Genomic DNA, 15638 nt, shown 5'->3' with positions numbered 1-15638 from the left:
AACTCCGCTTCTTGCGGATTTTTGACAATGGCTCTTTTCTTGGCAATTCTCCCAGAGATGCTGTATTGACTTCAGTTTTACACAGAGAAGGGATTCTGGGGGGTTCCACTGATCATTTCTGGCAGACAGGCCCTCCCCCTACGAGCAAGAGATTCAGCGTGAGTGTGCAGCCCACTGTCAAGTAATTCTGTCCTAACTACATATTCAGGAACCAGGAAAATAACCATAAGATGGGTTTCCAGAGCCACTGGAGACTTGGGCCAAAATTCCATTCCTGACCCTCTTATCCCTCATCCCTCCCAACTAAGTCCTGATTCGGGGGTGGATTATCTCACCTCAGAGCCTGTGTCTATTACTCTCTGGAAATCTGGATGCCCCTTTCTCTGTGCACTGCCTCCCTGGTTAACAGTGACAAGTCACATTCAGGAAGGTAGAGGAATACTCAACGGTGGCAACAATGAAGGAAATGAGCTCCAGGGGACCGGCTGGCCCCTCCCTCAAGGCCTTTCCATGTGTTCCCTTATGCAAGGCTCTAGAACATTGGCTTGAGTGCTTTTCCATTCTAGAGATCAAGCAGGGTGTCCATCTACTTCAGGAACACCCGTGGGTCCAGACACCTTGACCACAGCTTGGTCCTGCTGCCCATCCCAGCAGGGACCCTCATCTTGTCTCCCAGCAGGGGTCCTTCAGTCCCTCCCTCTGGTGGAGTGAGAGCTTCCTGGCCTTTCTCTCCAGACCACCCGCAGGAAAACTTGCTGCTCAACTGATCATGATGGGAATGTAAGCAGGCTTCTGACTTTTTAATTTCTTCAATAAAACAACTGTGATGAATTTAATGCAAATGTCATGCTTGATTTCTTCTCCTATTTATATTTGATTGCTATCTATGAAAACCTTTGTTTTTTTTTCTTGTGTTTAAGTGCTCATGGCAAACTCAAAATTTGGAATTATTTGAGTTGGCACCATTTGGAGTTTTGTCTCTTTGCTGGGACTGATGATAAAGCAGGTGTCAGCAGAACTTACAGAGGCATTTCCTGTAGACAGCAAGGTGTGTGCCCAACAGGATGGCTTTGTGCTCAGGCCCAGATGAGTTTAGCAAAGAAGCACAGACTTTGAAACCTAAGTGCCCAAGCCTGAATCCCACATCCACCACTTTCTGGGCAAGTTGCTTAACCTCTGTCCTAGCTTCCTCTTCTATAAAATGGAGACAGGAAAGTTCCTCACTGATAGGATCGTTTCAGAGATTAAATAATTGAATTCACAGAAAGCATCATGAACACACCTGCACATCAAAGCTCCACACCATGGACACATCATCAGTGTGTTTGGGGCAGGGGGCAAGGGGTGGGATCCAGAAGGTGAAGACAGAATGAAGTGGGGTTTACCTTCCTTACCCGGGCTTCCCCTACCCTTGTGGGGGGTTTGATGGGATTATGCTAAATCTGTCAACCCTCTCTTTGTTCTATAAATGAGCTTCTCTCTCAAAAGGAACCACTAGTGGAGGGGGAGGTGGGGAAAGCACACTCAGCTCAAGACCAGACTTGCTTCTCAGGCAAAGAGCACAACAGGGAAACTTTTAGCTCTTCCTCTTGCCCAAGTGTTCCCACCTGATAAATTGCTCTGGGCCCAGGATTCTGAGCTGTGGCCGCTCTTCAGGTGGACTCGAGATGTCTCAGCCTCCAATGCTGGTGTTTCCAAGGATGGCAGGAGGGAGAACAGCCCATCCCTCTGACCGGTGCATCTCATCCCTTCTTCTTTCCCTCCCCTCCTCCCTGTCTCCCTCCCACTCTTAATGTTTGCAGAACTAACCTGAATCCCAGCCAAAGTTCTACATCACCTAGAAACTCAAACACTTTTAATTCAAGCCACATCCCCCAAAAGCATCCAAACAGTGGCTGCCAAAAGAAATGTGATTTGTGCCAGGCAAAGTCACCCATGGTGAGCCCACCCCTTCATCAGCTTTTCTGGAAGAGTTCAGGGCTCCCAGTGGGACCCCCTGACTACGGGTCAGTGTGTGTAGTTGGCCCAGCTGCAGCCCCAGCTGCTAGAGAGATGTGAACTATCTAGAGTCACTGCGCTGGGCCACCAAGGTCTCTGTGGGCATCTGAGGACTGCCAGAGCAGCCTCCTGTCCCCGCTAGATAGCCTTTACAGGAGCCTGAGCAGGAGAGATGGTGGAGGTGAGGGAGAGACACATCTAAGGAGGAAGAACAGAGTAGACATGAGGCAGACGGCACGGAGAAGATGTGGGGCTGGCCAATGTAGCCCCATCCTCCTCCGGAACAGCTGGAATAGTGGACAAATATTGTTTATAAAAACAATCTGAGTAGAGGCACCAGAGAGAAAACAAGCCAGCAGAGAATTACGGGGCCAGATGAAGGACAGAGGGGTCAGCCCAGCTTCTCAGGCCACTCTTCCCAGAGATGTTTGCCACTTCCACAAGAAGCAGTCAAGAGGTGGCAAGAGGAATGGAGAGCTCCTGGCAGCCTTTCAGTGTGTGTGGGGGGGGCGGGCACCAAAAGCAGGAGAGTCCCTATCGGCCACCCATACTCCAGTGGGAGCCATGAAGATCTGCATCCCAGGAATGGGGTGATCAGATTAAACATCTCTCAGAGGGACTGTACCCCAGCTTCAGATCATGTGTGAAACTGGATGATGGTGAATCCGAGCTGCTTGGGTCCCAGCTGCCAGTCAGGAGAGCATACAACCCTGTACCCCAACCTACCACCTGAGGAAGAACATCAGCCTAGCCCCCACATTACTCCTACTACTGGTCCTATAAGAATGTGTGACCCTTGTTTAGAAATAACTAAACCCACGAGACAAAAGCACAGGAAACCAAGAAAAACAAAAGAAAACAGAAGCAAACTCTTAGCAACTCCCCTTCAAATGAAGTTCTCAGAACCAGACTCTCAAATTTTTTTTTTTAATTTTGGAGAGTTTGGGGTATATGTCAAAGAAAGTATAGTTTAATGAACCCTCACATACAATTCATCTTCAACAATTATATACAAACACACACGCATGCGCATACACACACACTTTTGGGGGCATTTTAAAACAAATCCCAGATATAATATCACTTCACCTCTAAGGACTTCAGTATGTAGTTCCAACAACCTAACCATTATGCCATTATCACACCCAGCACAATTAACAATAATTTCTCAATAGAAGCTAAAACTTAATCTGAGTCACAGACTTTGAAATAACTACCCTTAATATGTCCAAGCTCATTAATGACCAAAATTGAAAATTCTTGCAGTTTGACATGATAAAGAGCCACCAGATGATGATTTCCCCAAGCCAATAAGAGGCATCCTGTGGAACACAAATCATGCCCCTCCTCAGACTCATTCCTTTGATCTTCCCCTTGCCGCTGAGGACCTTGGCTCCATGTGTGTGGATGTCCCAGCTATAGGCCCAGGTGCTACTGCGTCACCCCCAGGAGCCAGGCAGTCATAGCCTCACTCTGGGGAAGACCCCAGCTGCCTCATGATCCATCTTGGAAGCCGCAGTGGTAGGAACTGCAAGCAGCCCTGGGTACAGGCTCAGTCCCATCAGATTCTGAGGCTCTGGCTCCTTCACCTCATATCAGCTCAGCCAGGGCTTGGGAATAGACTTCATGAGGGTGGCACACACGGGGGATGGGAGTGTCACACCCATGAGGGGTTTCATTTTTCTTTAAAGATTTTATTTATTTATTCATGAGAGACAGAGAGAGAGAGAGAGAGAGGCAGAGACACAGGCAAAAGGAGAAGCAGGCTCTCTGCAGGGAGCCTGATGTGGAACTAGATCCCAGGACCCCAGAGTCACAACGTGAGCCAAAGGCGGACACTCAACCACTGAGCCACCCAGGGGTCCCCAGGGGTCTCTGATAGTGGACAACAGCAAGCAAGCTCCCCTCTCGCCCTCTCAACCATCCTCCGATGGGTTGTTCTAGAGAACGCCTTTCTGTTCAGCCTGCCTGCGCACACCTTGAACAAATGGGCACTCAGCATATCTCCCCATGAAGCTGTAGTTAGCACTTTCCAGCATTCACTTCTTTTCCTTGACCTTCACCTGTCCATCCTTCATACTTACTGCTCTGCGACCATCCCTTCCTTCACCTTCAAATTTTTCCTGAAAACTTACACTGGCACAGACATCAACCCCGGACTGAATTAGCCTATAAACCGAAAGCAGTACCACACACACACACACACACACACACACACACTCACACACACACATCTGAATGCAAGAAAAAGCGGGTGAAGATCAGTAACAAAGGGAAAGTCATAAAAGTATTGAAAGGAAAAAATATAAATTATCTTCAGAAGAGCCACAATTACACAGATATCTGATTCTACAATAGAAATATTAGGAGTCAGGAGACAGTATCAGGATATTGAGAATATTTTCTTTTACATACCAAAATAGATTTCTGTGCCTAGTGAGAATATTCTTCAAGCATGGGGGTGAAACAGAGACATCTTCAGATAAACATAAGCCAGAGAATTTCTCACCAGAGAAAACTCACTAAGAGAATGATTAAGGAGTGTGCTACAAGGTGCAGGGACATGATAACAGATATGAGCTTGCAAATGCACAAAGAAAAACAAAAGAAAACATAGAAGTTTGGCTGACTCTAAGAGCATACGGACATCCTACAAGATTTAAGGCAGGAGTAACAGATTTCAAGTACTCTGAGATCCCTGAATTATTGGTAAAGGGTAAAATATAGCCAGTAAAATTATCTGTGATAGGAGCAAGCATGCCTGTTGTATCTCTAAGATAATGAGAGTAAGAATAATAAGAGATTATGTGACTAAGCTAATAGAGGCAGGAAACAGAATAATAATATCTAACATTCAACCCACAAGAGGGTAAGAAAAAGAGCATATAGGGCAAGGAGTCCCACACAGGAAGATAACAGATTTAAATAAAATATATCAATAATTAAATCAAATGTAAATGACTTAAGTGTTCTAATTAAAAGGCAAAGATTATCAGACATGAGAAAAAGAACCCCAAAATCATAAATAAATGCTCTAAAAGAGAATGATATGAAGATTGAAAGTGAATAGATGGAGAGAGTTTGATTTGTTTGTTTGTTTGTTTTCCTTTTTTCTTTTTTCAGAGAGAGATCATGAACAGGAGGGGCAGAGAAAGAGGGAGAGAATCCTCAAGCAGACTCTCCACTGAACGTGGAGCCCAACACGGGTCTCGATCCCAAGACCCAGAGATCACAACTTGAGCTGAAATCTAGAGCCGACCACTCAACCAACTGAGCCCCCCAAGCACATCTGGAGAGTTTTAAGGCAGAGAATAATGAGGAGGCAGGTGGTGATGCCATGTTAGCATCAGGCAACCACAGATCACAAGGTCAGACCCGGGTTCTAGAAAAAAGGGTAAGAGTCAACTCACCAGGAAAATAGAACACTTTAATTTTTATGCACATAAGAACACTATCTCCACATGTATTAAGCAAAAGAAGACATACAAAAGACCAAGATTTTTATATATCGGTCAATTATTGCTAGAACAAACGTGACCAAAAAAATCAGTACGATTAACCAGATTTGAAAAAACAAGTGAAACTCTTGATCTAACCCATATGCATATGAAGAATATACCTCATTTCTAGAATACATGGAACATTTACAAAAGTCAGTCAAACAGTGGACAGTAAAGCAAGCCTCAGGAGATTCCAGAGGATGCAAAGCATAGTGGGTATATTGTCCAATCACTGCTCAATTTATAAATTCCTCAATCACTGAGGGATCAGCAAAGATGCCATGACAGTTACAGGATATGGTCAAAGAGATGCTTAGGGGGAAATTTAAAAATGTGAACACATATGTTAAGAGATGATTGAAGACTACAGATCAGCGACCCCAGAACCCATCTAAGGAACTGAACAAAACCCCAAATTTAAAGAGCTACAAAAGAACAAAGTTGGAGGGAGGAAATAAAAAGGAAAGAACAGAAAAGTAAACCATAGAAAACAAACATCTGACAGGAAGGCTCAGGAAAGCTGGAAACACCAACTCTTCAAACTCCCGAGATTGTAGTGCAAACAAGGAGACACAAATCACAGGGGTCAGGAGCAGCAAGAGGGCATCACCACAGACCCTGGACATGTTTGCAAGACTGTAAGGTGGCAATTATACCACCAAATAAATGCAATTCAAAGGAATTAAAATTTTTTTATTATTTTAATTATATATAAAGTATATATATGTGTGTGTGTGTGTGTATGTGTGTGTGTATACATACACACACACATATGGAAACTTCATGGGACATTTTGGCAGGTGCTGTGACTAAGATAACCTTAATCTTAATATCTTAATAACCTCAGCCATTTTTTAATTTTATTTTTTAAATTTAATTTAATTTTATTTAAATTTTTAAGAGAAAAGCAGACAAATTTCTAAAAAACTCCATCCAACCAAAGCTGACCCTGGAAGAAATGGTAAACATGGGTGATCCTATAAATATTAAAGGAATTAAAACTGTAATTTAAAACCTTTCCTTTAAAAAAAATTAAAAAATAAAACAATAAAACCTTCCCTTCAGGACACCTGGGTGGCTCAGTGGTTGAGCATCTTCCTTTGGCTCAGGTCATGATCCTGGGGTCCTGGGATAGAGTCCCACATTGGGCTCTCTGCAGGAAGCTTGCTTCTCTCTTTGCCTGTGTCTCTGCCTCTCTCTATGTGTGTCTCTGCCTCTCTCTGCCTGTGTCTCTCTTGAATAAATAAGTAAAATCTTCATAAATAAATAAATAAATAAATAAAACCTTCCCTTCAAGAAGACTCCAGGCCCAAATGGGGTGTCTCAGTGAAAGACCAATGTTGATTCATACAAACTCCTCCACAGGCCAGAAAATGGTGGGAACACCCACCCCCCACTGGTTTTATGAAGATTTAATGACCTTGATTCCAAAACATATAAGGTCATTTTAGGAAACAAAGGTACAGGACCATGGAAGAATTTCTTGAGCAACATGGTAGGGGTCTCCTGGTACTGCAAAGTTGTTTGGGAAGGTAGCTCTGACTGGTTAGTTTGGAGAGCTCTTAGAACCCCCAAGCCCACACTACCCCTTTCCTTGCCCTCACCTGTGACCTCTCAGATGGCCAGGGAGCCTGCCTATGTATATCCACTGGGACTCACTGTGGATTATCTGGCCCCCACCCATCCTGTCATTGCCCCCCCCCCACAGGCTTCCCTACAGTTGCTTAGACCTGGTTGCAATCTGTAGTCTGACCCCCATCTGCATGTCTGGGGACACCTTGTCCCTTGTCATTCACCTTAGTGCAGATGCTGTCCATGCACAATGGAGTTGTTATCCAGTTTTTGTGCTCTGTCTGGATTCCTTGAGGCCTTTAGGTAAGTCTCACAATTATGCCACCGGCCATTCCCTCATGGGGTCTGATATGTGCCTTTATGCCGGTCTGTAGCTCCTGTATGGCATAGATTTTTCAACCTCTATAGATGGATATTCAGATGGTTTCCTGTGTTTTGCTATTTACAAAAAATGCACAAGAATATCTTTGGACATATGTTTCTAAGTATGGGTTCTTTTATTTTTGTAAAGCAATGCTGAAACTGGAGTTTCTGCATCATAGTTAATGGAGATTGCCAGATTGCTTCCCCGAGAGTCATAGCAACTCACACTCCACCAGTAACATTACAGAGCATGGGTGTCTCTGACGCCTTTCTTCTAAACTGTTAGAATTTGAGAGGAAACTTGGTATTTTGTTAATTTAATTTTCCTGCCGCTAGTGAAGTTGAGCGTTTTAATGTCTAATCACTTTTTGCATATTCATTCACTTGCCTATTCATATCCTTTGATATTTTTTCAAGTGGATCTTTGTTTTTCCTTTTTCTGTAGAAATTCTTTGTAGGGATGCCTGGGTGGCTCAGTCGGTTAAGCGGTCAGCTGTTGATTTCAGCTCAGGTTGTGATCTCAGGGTCCTGGGATCAAGCCCCACATTGGGCTCCCTGCTCAGCCGGGCGTCTGCTTGAGATTCTCTCTCCCTCTGCCCTTCCCTTTGCTAGCATACACTCTCTCCCTCTCTCAAATCAATAAATAAAATCTTTTTAAAAAAATTCTTTGTGTGTGAGCAATATTAAACCTTGGTCCACAAACATTGCAAGTGTTTTACCTATCATTTGAGATTTGACTCCTTTAAATATAATTTACCACATAGAATGTGTAACTTCTGAGGTGAATCTGTCACTATTTCCCTTTGTACCCTTGAGGTTAGTCTGTTCTTTGAGAAGACCTTCCTCACTCCAAGGTTAGACAAATATTCTTCTCCATTTTCTTCTAATATGTGTATGGGTTAGTTTTGGAGGTAGCTCTGTAAACCTTCTGGGATTTATTTCTATGGAACAAAGTAAGGATCTGTGTTTTCTTCCAAATGAATGACTGATCTTACCCAGCAATAATTCCTTTCTGCTTCTTCCTTAGCGATGTAATCCTAGGCCTGTCTGGAAACAAAGCTTTCTGCCATGTTCTTCACAGGAAGTTGACCTGGCTGTACTCCAGGGTCACCCTCACCTGCCTAATCCCATAGCTCTTCCAAGAGATTGGTTCAAAAGTGGGCATGTGACCCAATTTTGGCCAAAAGAACGTGGGGAGAGCCGAGCAGAGGCCGTGGGAAAGGTCAGCCTCCCTCCTCTGGGTCAGCTTCCAGAAGTTACTGTGTCTTCTTCCTCTGCAAGTGGCGTTGAGTGGGGAAGAGACCAGGGCCCTAGAGCATCTGACCACTTGTAGTGAAGAAGCTAACACGGGAGGGCGGAGCCAAGAGAGACAAGGGAGTCCTGAAGGCTGTATCTCTCTACAGCTGGGAGGTCCGCATTCTGCCATAAGACGTGTCATCATCTTCCTTTCTTCTCTAGATGTGTCTTTGTTAAAATTATTCCCATTTTTATAGATTTCATTTTTTATTATAGATGGTAGCTTTCTGTTTAATTTCTATTTATCAACATTATTTTTAAAGGTATTGATTTCTATGTCTTTTGTGTACAAAATTATCTTTTTAATTCGATAGTGTTTTTTTTTTAATTTGGTCTGTTGTATTTTCCAAACCTACAATTCTATTATTTACAAATAAATATAATGTTGATTCTTCTATTTTAACTTCAGTGTGACTTATTTCTTTTTCATTTTCTTACATTAGCTGTACCCCCCCCCCCAAATAATATCATTTAATAGTGATGGTAGAGGTTGTTGCAATCGTGGTCCACATTTTAGCAGCTTCATATTTCACAATTTAATATGCAGATTTCTAACAAATTATCTTCATTATATTTCAGTGGCTTGTTCCTCATCCTATTTTATTTACAGCTTATATTACAAATAACTAAAATTTACTCAGATGTTACTTTTAAATCTGTTGATATAATTACATGGTTCTTTAATGTGTTTATGTAATGAATCTGTTAAACATGCTGTATCATTCTCACATTCCTGGAGCAAGTCCTTCTCGGTCAAGCAAAATGCATTTTCCAATTTACTGCCAAATGTGATTTGCTAATATTTTATAGGATTTGGGGAGTTTGCATTTATATTCACAAATGGAATGGATCCACTGTTTTTCCTCTTATTTTGTTCTCTCTAAAGTCAGATTTCAGTATTAAATTACAGTGGGTAAAATACAAAATAGATGAAAAATTTCTTTCTTTTTCTTATGATTTGCTATATTTGTTTGAATAACATGGAAATGACAGACAATTTATTAATTGAGATATGTCCTCTAGGGGCACTGCTTCTCTGTCAACTGAAGGGATATGCTTCCTGGTATACCTGGTACCACAAGTTCTTTCTTGACTGAACAAGCAGCTTCTTTGAAGGCAGAGAAATAACCCAGGTCTATAAATCTTAACACTTAGGGAAAGCATAAATTTAAGGAAAGCACTCCAACTCTTCTAAAGAATCTAATAATATTTCATGCCAAAATTATATTTTCGAATCAATATTATTTTCCATGAAAAATGTATTACTAAATGGTATCATGGAGACAAATAAAAACACACTTTTGAAGCAATGGAAAGTGTACTCTACAAAGGTTCACATAGCCCATCACAATGACCGAGGCCACAATAAAACTATGAAACTAAAATTGCATAGCTGAAATGTACAAGAATAGCTCAATTCACCAAGCCCAAGGAAATGGTCATTTGACACAAACAATTACGCATCCCTTTCCTACTTTACAAGGGCACAATGAAGATAAAAAAGATTTCCATATGAAAGCTTCAGGGTGTTTCAAAGGAAGCTGCATTCTCTGTATAATCACCATTATTGTCAAGACTGCCAATTTAAAAATGACCTATCTCTAGGGTGACCAGAAGGTATGGCCATTTATGGTGTTTGCAAAGGCTTCAGCTATGAGAAATGATTATTATTCTTGGCTCTGCTATGAAATGGAATTATTCAATAGGTACCATGTGCCAGAAAAACAGTAGGCTTATTCAAGAGGGCTCTGAAGCTAATAGTAGATAATAGTTATGCAATCAGAGATCAATTATTTAAGGACAAATAATTATATTACTAAGCTATCCCAGTTGAGAAAAGAATTATATAGTTTTATGAATACGGCTTGAAGGCTCAATAGAATCATATGTTTTGTAGAACATAAACTGATTCTTGAGGTGAAATGATTGGTACAAGGTCTCATTTATTCTGCAGGTACATAAGAAATAGCACAAGAAGTTGAGGAAATAGTGGTGAGCAAATAGAAATAGTCTTTGCTCTAGAAATATTTACCACTTATGGGAATAGCCAAAAAAATCAAAATAAATTATCTTGAATGGTAACTAAGTGATGAGATAGTATGTTGATCATCTTAACTGTAGTAATCATCTCCCTCTACGCACATATATCAAGTTATCTTGCACAGCTTAAATATGAACAATTTTTATGACCAAAATAGAATGAAGTTAGACCCTCACTCCTTATACAAAAATGAACTCAAGATGGATCATAAACTTAGATGTAAGAGCTGAGATCATCAAAAGAAAAGACTTGTAGAAGAAAATGTAAATCTTCTAACCTTGGGTTAGAAAATAATTTCTTATCTATAACACTAAAAGTGCAAATGACAAAAAAAAACTACATGAGTTAGATTTTGTGAAAATTTAAAACTTTTTGTGCTTCAAAGGACACTGTCAAGAGCATGAAAAGCACAACCCACAGAATGAGAGAGTATATTTGCAAACCATGTATCTGATAAGGGACTTGTATCTAGAACATATGAAGACACTCTTATACATCACAATAAAAAGACAACCCAGTTTAAAAGTGGGCAAAGGATCTGAACAGATAATTCTCCAAAGAAGAAGGTGTACAGATGGCCAACAGGCACATGAGAAGATGCTCAACATCATCAATCACCAGGGAAATGCAAATCGAAAGTACAGTGCAGAAGCCACTGCAGTCACCAGGATGGCCACAACAAAAGAGATGGACAATGACAGTGTTGGCAAGGATATGGAGAAACCAAACCCCTCAAACACAGCAGGTGGAATCATAAAATGGAGCAGCTACTTTGAAAACCAGTTTGGGAATTCCTCAAAAAGTTAAACCAGAGTTACCATATGATCCTTCCATTCTACTCCTATGTACATATTTGAAAAGCACAGAAAACACGCATCAAACAAGTATATGTACATGCATTTTCACACCAGAACTATGCACAAAGGCCAAAAGGTAGAAATGGTCCATAGGTCCATCAATGGATGAGTGAATGAACAAACTATGGTAAATACATCCAATGGCATATTATCCAGCCATAAAAAGGAATGAAGTGTGACATGTGTGACAAACATTATGCTAACTGGTTGAACCTCAAAAACATTATGCTAAATTGAAGAAGCTGGTGACACAAGGTCACACAGATGTTACAATTCCATCTACTGGAAACATCCAGAATAGATAAATCTGCAAAGACAGAGTTCAGGTTGTTGGTTGCTGGGAGCTGGGGAAAAGGAGGAACAGAGTGACCGCTTGATGGGTACAGAGTTTCTTTTGGGGTGATGAAGATGTTTCAGAATCAGGCAGAGATGGGGACTGCACAATATGGTGAATGTACTAAATGCTACTGAGAAGCCACTGTTTGCTTTAATGTTATGTGAAATTTAGCTCAATAAATTACTTTTAAAAGCACATAATCATGTGATGAGCTGTTGTTGCTCTTGTCAGAAACACCCTTCCTTTTATATCACTGCTCACTCTCCCAAAAAATCATATTTGATGAACTAAACATGTCTGTGGAAAGGAAGTACCTAAACCCCTTGCACACTTGCCCCTCTGGCCGGGCACCAGGGACATGGTGACAAGAGGAACAGAACAGCAGACTTGGTCCCCAGAGAACTGGGCCAAAGATCAAGGCTGTCACCTCCCAGCTGTGTACCACTGGGGCGGGTCCTTCGACATGGCCTTTGCTCCTTCCTCTGTAAACCAGGGTCATCACAACATCTTTGCCCACCTGGTAAGACTTCAGGGAGCAAAGAGAAGAACGGGATAAAATCTCCTGTGAACCATGGAGCATCACATGAATGTAAATTTTGTATTTGTTTGAACCACATACAACTGCCAAGAGTCAGCCATTTTTTATTGATGGCCGCCATGTGCAATCTACCATGACTGTCTTCTCAGGTCAGTTTCATGTGATTCAGGCTAGTTTTCAGCCTATTAAGTATCCACAACCTCTTTGATTAAGAAATAAACCATGGGGGGATCCCTGGGTGGCTCAATGGTTTAGTGTCTGCTTTCTGCCCAGGGCGTGATCCTGGAGTCCTGGGATTGAGTCCCACATCAGGCTTCCTGCATGGAGTCTGCTTCTCCCTCTGCCTGTGTCTCTGCTTCTCTCTCTCTCTCTCTCTCCCCCCGTCTCTCATGAATAAATAAATAAATAAATCTTAAAAAAAAAAAAAGGAAGTAAACCATGATAAACTTCCTGATAATTTAGTTTTATAATTTTGCAGGTATCACATACCTTATCCCAGTACTGACACCTGAAACATGCTAATCCATGCACCTTGTGAAGCTCAGCAACATACGGAGCATAAAAGGTTAAAGAGCATGTTACCACATGGTCATTGAGAGCACAGAGGCTGGAACTCCACTGCTCCATTTCTAATCCTGGACTTTCTATTACTCCCTGTGTGACCTTGGATGAGGTGCTTAAACTCTCTGTACTTCAGTTCCCTCATCTGTAAAATAAGATTAATAATAACACCTACTTCTGTAAAATAAGATTAATAATAACACCTACTTCACAGAGTTCTTGTAAAGAGGACGTGAGTCAGTGAGTGTAGGGCTAATAGAAAAACCTTTGGCACTTGGTAGAGTAGCTGATCTTTCCATGTTAATGCTATTGACTTTCACATTTTGCCCAAGGTAATTACGGACTTAACTTCACAAAAAAAATATTTTAGAAATGGAAGGCAAATTTAAGTGTTCTGTGGATCTCTGTGTGTCTTTAGATCTACCTAGGTTTACAGGGAATAAAAGGCAGCTAATTTTATCAAAGTTCTATAATCATTTTGTCCTGAAACTCCAAAAGAAATATCCATAGCCCCATAAAGTTGGAAGTCTGAGAGTCTCTTTCTCTCTCTCTCTCTTTTTAAAGATTTATTTATTTATTGAGAGAGAGAGAGTGAAAGAGCACAGGGGAAGAAGCAGAGGGGGAGGGGGTGTCAAGTGGACTGCTGCTGAGTGTGGAACCCAACTGACCAGGGCTTGAGGTGAAGCTGGACTTAGGTCTCCACATGAGGCTGGATCTCATGACCTGAGCCAAAACCAAGAGTTGATGTTTAACTGATTGCCAGGCACCCCTCTGAGAGTGAGTCTCTTTCCATGGTTCCAAAGAAAGCCCTGTATTTGGAGCCAGCTAGGCACAAAACCTAACTTTTTGATCAAAGTCTAATAAGATACAACATAGGAATTCACACGTGATATTCTTAGAGATAAAAGAACTATGGAATGCAAATTTTGCCAGCAAAAGAAGAATAAAAGGAATTTAGAAAATTCTAACATTTTTCTTAATGTGAAAAGCCTACTTTCATTCTTAACTTGTCTCAATGCATGATGTTTTTCCTATTAAATTGCGGGGGGGAGATGGGCATACCCACTGGTGATGATTGTGTTGTAAAGTGGGCATTTTGCATTTCTTTAAGTCCCAGATGTGTTTCCTGAGGTGTTCTAAAGAACAGTTACATCAGAATCACCTGAAATATCAATAAAAATTCAGATTCCTGGATCCCGCAGGTTTTGAAATGTATGGGAATTAAATCTAAAATAACTATATTATTAAGCAATTTTTTAAAAGAAGCCTGAAAATATGATCAGGAGAGTGGACACAACAAGTAACATCTCACAGCTTTGAAAAAAATGCAAAAGAATTTCTAGAAATGGAAAATGCTTCACTCAAATGAAAACACAGTGGACATCTGAGCATCAGATACACCCAGTTGAAGAGAGAACTGCAAGCGGAGCAGGAGAGAGAAATAAGGAAATCATCCAGAATACAATCCAGAGAAACAGGAGAAACAGAGGGTAGTAAGAGATATGCAAAGGTAGGTGAGAAGGTTGGAGTTGGAAAAAGAAAAATAATGAAGGATGACGAACAGTAAATATTTTAAAGAGGTGGTTGCTGAGAATTTTCCAGAATTGCTAAGACACCAATGCCCAGATCCAGAAAGCTCAATGAACTTCCAACATAAATTTGAAAAAAAAAAAAAAAGAAATGTTCCCACACATGTAGGTTTATCATAGTAACACCGTAGAATCCCAAGGTGAAAAGAACATTTAAAAGCATCATGAAGATTAGAACAGAACAGCCATCTATAAAAGATAGCAACAACAGGACCCAGAGGACAGAGGAGAGGAAAGATCTAAGTTGGGCATGTTGTCAAAGGAGATGATAAGATATCATTCCACACCTGCCAGATTGGCAAAAAATATAAAGTCTGATAACACCAAGTGTTGGAGAGAATGTGAATCAATGGTAATTCTCCGTAACTCTGCCAGTGGAGTGGAAAACTTGTGCAACCAGCAAGGCAAAGTTTGGTGTCACTGAGTGAAATGAAAGAAGATCTTGCCCCATGACCCATCCTGGCTCTTCCCAGGGCACCATTTGCAAACCTGCTCCAGAAGGCATCTACAAGAATGTGTGACAGCAGAAGTGCTGAGAGTGACAAAAAAAAGAAAGAAAGAAAAAAGAAAAAGAAGAAAAGAAAGAAAGAAAGAAAGAAAGAGAAAGAAGAAAGAAAGAAAGAAAGAAAGAAAGAAAGAAAGAAAGAAAGAAAGAAAGAAAGAAAGAAAGAAAGAAAGAAATATAGGCAGCCCTGGTGGCACAGCGGTTTAGAGCCGCCTGCAGCCAGGTGTGATCCTGGAGACCCGGGATCGAGTTCCACATCAGGCTTCCTGTATGGAGCCTGCTTCTCCCTCTGCCTGTGTCTCTGCCCCCCTCTCCCTCTGTCTCTATGAATAAATAAAATCTTGAAAGAAAGAAAGAAAGAAAGAAGAAGAAAGAAAGAAAGAAAGAAAGAAGAAGAAAGAAGAAAGAAAGAAAGAAAGAGAAAATAAGCAAAATATCCATCAGTAATACCATCCATCAGTAATACCATGGAAAATAAAAT

This window comes from Nyctereutes procyonoides, unplaced genomic scaffold, assembly GCF_905146905.1.
Source record: "Nyctereutes procyonoides isolate TBG_1078 unplaced genomic scaffold, NYPRO_anot_genome, whole genome shotgun sequence".
Classification (NCBI taxonomy): domain Eukaryota; kingdom Metazoa; phylum Chordata; class Mammalia; order Carnivora; family Canidae; genus Nyctereutes; species Nyctereutes procyonoides.
Note: the sequence above shows the minus strand (reverse complement) of the source record.